This window comes from Habropoda laboriosa, unplaced genomic scaffold (genome assembly GCF_001263275.1).
Source record: "Habropoda laboriosa isolate 0110345459 unplaced genomic scaffold, ASM126327v1 scaffold291, whole genome shotgun sequence".
NCBI lineage: Eukaryota > Metazoa > Arthropoda > Insecta > Hymenoptera > Apidae > Habropoda > Habropoda laboriosa.
In genome coordinates, this window is record NW_017100515.1 from 1,675,527 (window position 1) to 1,681,526 (window position 6,000).

At 40.8% G+C, this 6,000-nt stretch overlaps 1 protein-coding gene across 1 annotated transcript in view; it reads right to left on the reverse strand.

The window, feature by feature from the left end:
• Positions 1-6,000, reverse strand: part of LOC108576501 (prolyl 4-hydroxylase subunit alpha-1-like) — a 221,164-nt gene that overhangs the window by 97,704 nt on the left and 117,460 nt on the right. Inside the window, exon 4 of the mRNA XM_017939510.1 lies at positions 913-984. The gene's annotated coding sequence lies outside the window, so the exon portion shown is untranslated. The remainder of the gene's footprint in view (positions 1-912; positions 985-6,000) is intronic.

The following is a 6,000-nucleotide window of genomic DNA, read 5'->3' on the forward strand; positions in this document are numbered from 1 at the left end:
CCGCTTTCTTTCTAATTTCACATTACACGTCGTCAAACGAAATTTCGTTGTGCTTCTTCGAAGGATTTTTATTGAGAATTTTTGCGACTGATGCGAAGTAAATTTTCTGTGCGAGTCTTTGTGTATGCTGTGAAAATATTGCTCTACAATTGAACGCAATTGTTTAACCCTTTCATTTGTACGTCTTATCTGAGCGCTCTAACAAAAATTGATTTCTATTTTGTGGAATTGGTTTAATAATAAGATGTGAGTGATGGCGTGAATGTAGTGAGTATATCGTATGATCTCGAGATTTGGTAAACCACATTTGGTAACTGGGGGTAAAAACAGGTGAAGCGCGTTGTTATTGATATCTGAGAGTACGTGAGAATTCATTGCGAGATATATTTAGAGAGGGACAATCAAATTATCATTATTTCTTTTTACGTGTGTATATAGTTATTATTAAAAAATATATTGCTATTTAACTTATTAACCAGTGTTATACAACCACATATTTACTATTCGGTACAGAAAACAATCCAAAGCAAAGAAAATTAGAATAAAATTCAAAATTCGTAGAAAAATAGATTGCAATTGTTTAATCCTTTCTCTTATATGTCCCACCCGAGCACTCTGACAAAAATTCATTTCTACTTACTATGCAGTACAGAAAACAGTCCAAAGCACAAAAAAGAAAAAACAGAATTCAAAATTCGTAGAAAAATAGATTGCAATTGTTTAACCCTCTCGTGACTAGCGATACACATGTCTCCTTCTCGAGTACTCTAACAAGAATTGATCTGAATGTTTCCAAGATCCATAGACAAATTCAAGCAAACGCACAATTCGTTCCACGAAAGGGTTGGAATAATAGAACGAAACAACCGTTGGATTATAATCCAACATCAACATCCCATTGTGCACACTTACCAGCTTAATTCTTCAACGGAGGTCGACGGTTGTTGGAGAAATGGCGCCTCTTTCGCTGTACACCTCCGGGCTCTGCAACCGAGAGAAGGAAACGTTAAGAACATCGACGAACCGCGTTAAATCGGATTAGTTCGCTGGGACACGAGACAAGAACGAAGGAGAGAGAAAAAAGAGGAAAATAAAAAGAGAAACGCGTACATATCACGCGAACTCTGCTCGTTCCTCGGTGACAGGACAGCGTAAGAAAAGTTCGATTCACGTCCGCCATCGCGGTCTCTGACAACCTTTCTCTCTCTCTCTTTCCCACCTGCCTTTTTCTCCCATTTTAATATTTTCTACATCTTTTCCACTCTCCTCGTGCATGCTCGCAATTACGGCCGCGCGATTCCATAACATTTTCCGGCATTATTCGCCGGAAACCATCCCGCGAATCCTTGCCCGTTTCTCTTTGTCCCGTAATCCACCGCCGCCATTCTTCGCGTTCTCCACTTCTCGGTCTTCCTGCAACGGCGTCTTCGCCTCGCTTTCACTTCCCCATGAATAACTATTGTCTTCCGCTTATCTCCTTCCCCGGACAGCCTTTGTCGAACCTCGTTTCACTTTTTTCCCCCTCTCTTTCCCCCACCATAGCGGTATTTATTTTCCCCTAATTTATTCCTTTCAGCTTCGATCCTCCCCCGAATTATTCCAATTATTCCAATCGTACGATTCTCTGTAAGCAATTTTCAATCGAAACAGAGATTTCGAAGTCATCCCAGGAATTTTTCTTGGGGTCGTCGATTCTCTTAGGAGCTTAGAATGTTATTTTTCGATTGACAATTTTTATTTTCCCTCGGTGACGATGTTTGAAGAAGATTTGAATTTTCTTAGAGATCCGAAATCTTAGATATTTCTTTGACCAACTTTTACGAGGGATTTTTCCAAGTTTCACGTCCTCGTGGCTTCTCATTTCCCAAGATTCCATCTCTATCAATTTTCTCCCCGTGAAAATTTTTTCCCTCTCCTAATTCTCTTCAATTCTCCATTCCTTTCGTTCTACCCCCTTATCTGCACCGTGGACGCCATTTCTCTCGGAAAGCTCTCCTTGAATCTCCCTTTTCTTTCATACACTCCTCAGATTCGCCATTTCTCACAGTTTCTTCGATTCCGTGCACCCCTCCTTGAACCTTCCTCAGGAGAACCAGAGTCTTTTATCATCGAGCTGCAGCTGCGTTTTACGATTTCGCGTTATCTTCTCTCATCACGGCTCGATCTCGTTCTCTCTTAATACTAAATCTCGTTTAAGCTGTTGAGGATAGCGACACGTATACGCGGTCTCGAGTTGCTGATTTCAATTTTCACGGATTACGAGCTACTTTGGATTTATAGGCGGACGATAAATTCCCGAGGAAAGAGGCGGAGGACTTCTGGTACAGGTGAACGATCGCCTGTTGTCGCGTGTCTTTCGCGAAAGAAGTAGAGAAGTAGGTGGACGTTGGTGTATGCTTCGATGGCGACAAAAATTGCGAAGATTAGGGGACGGTTCGTGAACAAGTTGCGGAATACATACACTACCGGCCAAAAGTTTGGAATCACCTCCCACTTTTCATCGATGTTAAGTCTGCTGCTAACTTTTTATCAATTTATCGCTAAAACTGCTTATCAATTTATCTCATATCGATTGATTCGAACGATAAGAAATTCTCAAAGTCGCTGACATTTTTCTGGAAATTTTTGTGCAAATTGCAATGCTCGGTGATTCCAAACTTCTGGCCGGTAGTGTATTTGAATATCTTATCCTGGGGAAATTAATACGGTGTGAAATTTGAAACGGAAATATTTCTCATTCTGTGCATAGATTTGTCGAGATTTGATAGATTGGGTTGCAGCCACACTGTCAACCAGAAATTTTTCATTCTCTGCGTAGAATTTGAAAGATTAGATACCTTAAATTACAATCGCGCTATGAATGAAACATTTTTCATTCTGTGCACAGAATTTGAAAGATTAGATACCTTAAATTACAATCGCGCTATGAATGAAAAATTTTTCATTTTGTCCATAGAATTGAGGAGATTATTACGTTACAACTAGGGCTGTTACTTTTAACCGGGTATTCGAGTCCCCATGAGATACCCGGATAGATGAAAATAACCCGATCGACCCGGGTGTCTGACGAGTACTCGAATATGTACATAAGACAGTCGAAATCTCGGTGGCCGCTACCGCTGGCGTTGTCGGCAATTACTATTGCAAGACATGAAAACAGACAATTGTAGGGCGTCTAGGCAACAATTAACACATTAAGGACCGCTCACGAGTTTTCTCGTGTTTCGCGCCCCATCTGTCACGGACCGCTCACGAGTTTTCTCGTGCTGCGCGCCCCGTCTGTTACGGACGGATCACGAGACAAACCCGTGTTTTCTACACGTTGTCTTTAGATGTCAATTACTTTGATACATTGTATCTACTTTGTCCATTTAAGTGTTTACATCAATAGTCAATGTATTAACCGTTTTCGTCTCATCCACACCGAAGAGATCAATCCCATTGGTGGAAACCGTACAGGTCAAGCTATGAAAGACTGTATAAATGCACGAACCCGAAATAAAAACAGCTTAGTCTCAGAGAAAATTCGACACGTTGCATTGCATTTTGGTGATTCGAATAGTCTTCGTCTTCGAAGCGAATCAAGATATATATGTAAATTTTGTATGGTTCCTCTTCATAGAGAAAAATCTTTCACGCAATATCATACTTTAAAAAAGTACTAGAAACTTTGGTAAAATTGATTTTTAAATAAAATTTTATGATAATTATTAAAAACCAATTTTTTTTAATAATTGCCTAAAATACATCCTATTTTACAATTTCTAAAAATTTCGTAAAAATTTATTTTTTAAGTAAAAAAGTTATGATAATTATTAAAGAACGTAAGTTTTTTTCAATAATACCTAAGATGCATCCTATTTTACAATTTCTGAAAGTTTCGCAAAAATTGCTTCGTAAATAAAAAAGTAATGAGGATTTTAGTAACGTGCAAGCTTGCCCAAAAACGTGCGGTCCTAGGCGTATGTCTTATAGATTTCTTAGCGGTCCTTAATGTGTTAATTACTTCGTTGTATTCTTATTTGTTGCAAGAACATCAATTATATTGTAGATATGCGAGTAATATGAGCAGAGTACTCGAGTATCCAAGTACCCAAAGAGTCGAGGAATAGTAGATATCTACTCTCAGCTATCTCATCTCATGGGATACCCGGGTACTTCCTGATTATCCGAGTATTTCGCGAGTAACCCGGGTATCTCTTAAGTAACAGCTCTAGTTACAACAACACTACGAACGAAACATTTTTCATTCTGTGCAGAGAATTTTAAAAATTAGATACCTTAAATTGCAATCACACTTAGTCCTTAGGACCAGACCCTGCCATAGATCCTGGAGTCTCCGAACGGAAAATAGAAAAGTGGCCCACGACTTTTGCCAACGTCGATGGGCCATTTGACTTTAACAAAGCCTAGAAAAGCGGAGATTCCACAGGATTCCCACGCATCCGTCCACCGAACACCTTCTCCGGTCGTTGTTTACCCCACCCTAAGATAACGCGCTAAGGGCGAAATGGAGGGAGGTTGCGATGCACCGGAGTAAACTGATTGGTGATTTAGAAAAGGAAAAATCACCAATCAGGGTGTTTTTAGGAAAATAGGAGTCTTCGTCGAGGGAAACCGCAGAGACTCCAGCAAAAACACTTGGCGACTCGCGGGGGAGAAACACTTTGCAACTCGCGGGAGAATCACTTGGCCTCTCGCAAGAGAAACACCTCTCACTTGAATTAGTTGTAGAAAATAGAACATAAAATAAAAACTTAGTGTTTCAATGAAGAAACTGGTCCTTCGAAGCCTGAGCCCATTAGTCGGCACACACGTGCAAAAACCGGCAACGCTTGAACGATCGAAAGATCAATCGCAAGCCCTAACAGGAAACATCAAACCTTCGATACCAGATGAATCGACGAAATACCTGTATCTATCCATCGGAAAAACATTTCTCCCATGGAAAAGTTCTATCTTGGACAGGAATATCGAAAGAAAAATTGCCAGTGAAGAGAGAGCTCGGTCCGCGGCGATGCGTAAGAAAAACATGATCCGCGGGGCAACGGTGTCGTCTGTTCGATGGCAGACAGCGTTGATCTGTTCCAACCCCTGTTTCCAACCGACTCCCCCATTTTTTCTTTATCAACCACCTGGCCGGGTTCCCTTGTCGTCGTCTCTGTTGCCTCCTCGTCGTCGTGTGCAAATGCGTTTCTGAAAAGGCTGCAGAGCCTGTCTGCGGCACGACGTGCGACGAATTTCCTCTCGCGTCTGCATGTCGCGACAAAAACGAAGAGAGAAAGCGGCGAACGAGGGGAAGAAACGGACGAAACAGTGGAGGAAAGGGTTGCGCTACGAGAGGGAGGATGGAATCGAAGAAAATATCGCATCGAAACGCGGTGATTCGACGCACGTGCATCGAATGCACGAGACAAACCGCGTATTTGTATCCGAAAGACCCCTTTTCTACGGATTCGCCCCGCTTCTCGTCCTTCTCTCGCGATATCATGCCGAGCTTTTTTCTTTTTCGGGGAAATGTTTCGTGGGTCGAATGACGCCTATGTGGAGACGGCGGGATGACAGTTTCGGAGCTCTGGGAATTGTGCAGTTCTCGAGAATTTTTGCAAATTTTGCGAATTTTTTAAGGACAAGTTTTCAATTTTCTAGACTTCTTCGATGTGACTTTCTTTTAGCTATCTTTCCATCACTAACTTTTTCATTCTCCAATTTTATGAACACTTTGCAAATTTTGCGAATTTTTTAAGGACAAGTTTTCAATTTTCCAATTTTCTAGACTTCTTCGATGTAACTTTCTTTTAGCTATCCCTCCATCACTAACTCTTTCATTCTCCAATTTTATGAACACTTTGCAAATTTTGCGAATTTTTTAAGGACAAGTTTTCAATTTTCCAATTTTCTAGACTTCTTCGATGTAACTTTCTTTTAGCTATCCCTCCATCACTAACTCTTTCATTCTCCAATTTTATGAACACTTTGCAAATTTTGCGAATTTTTTAA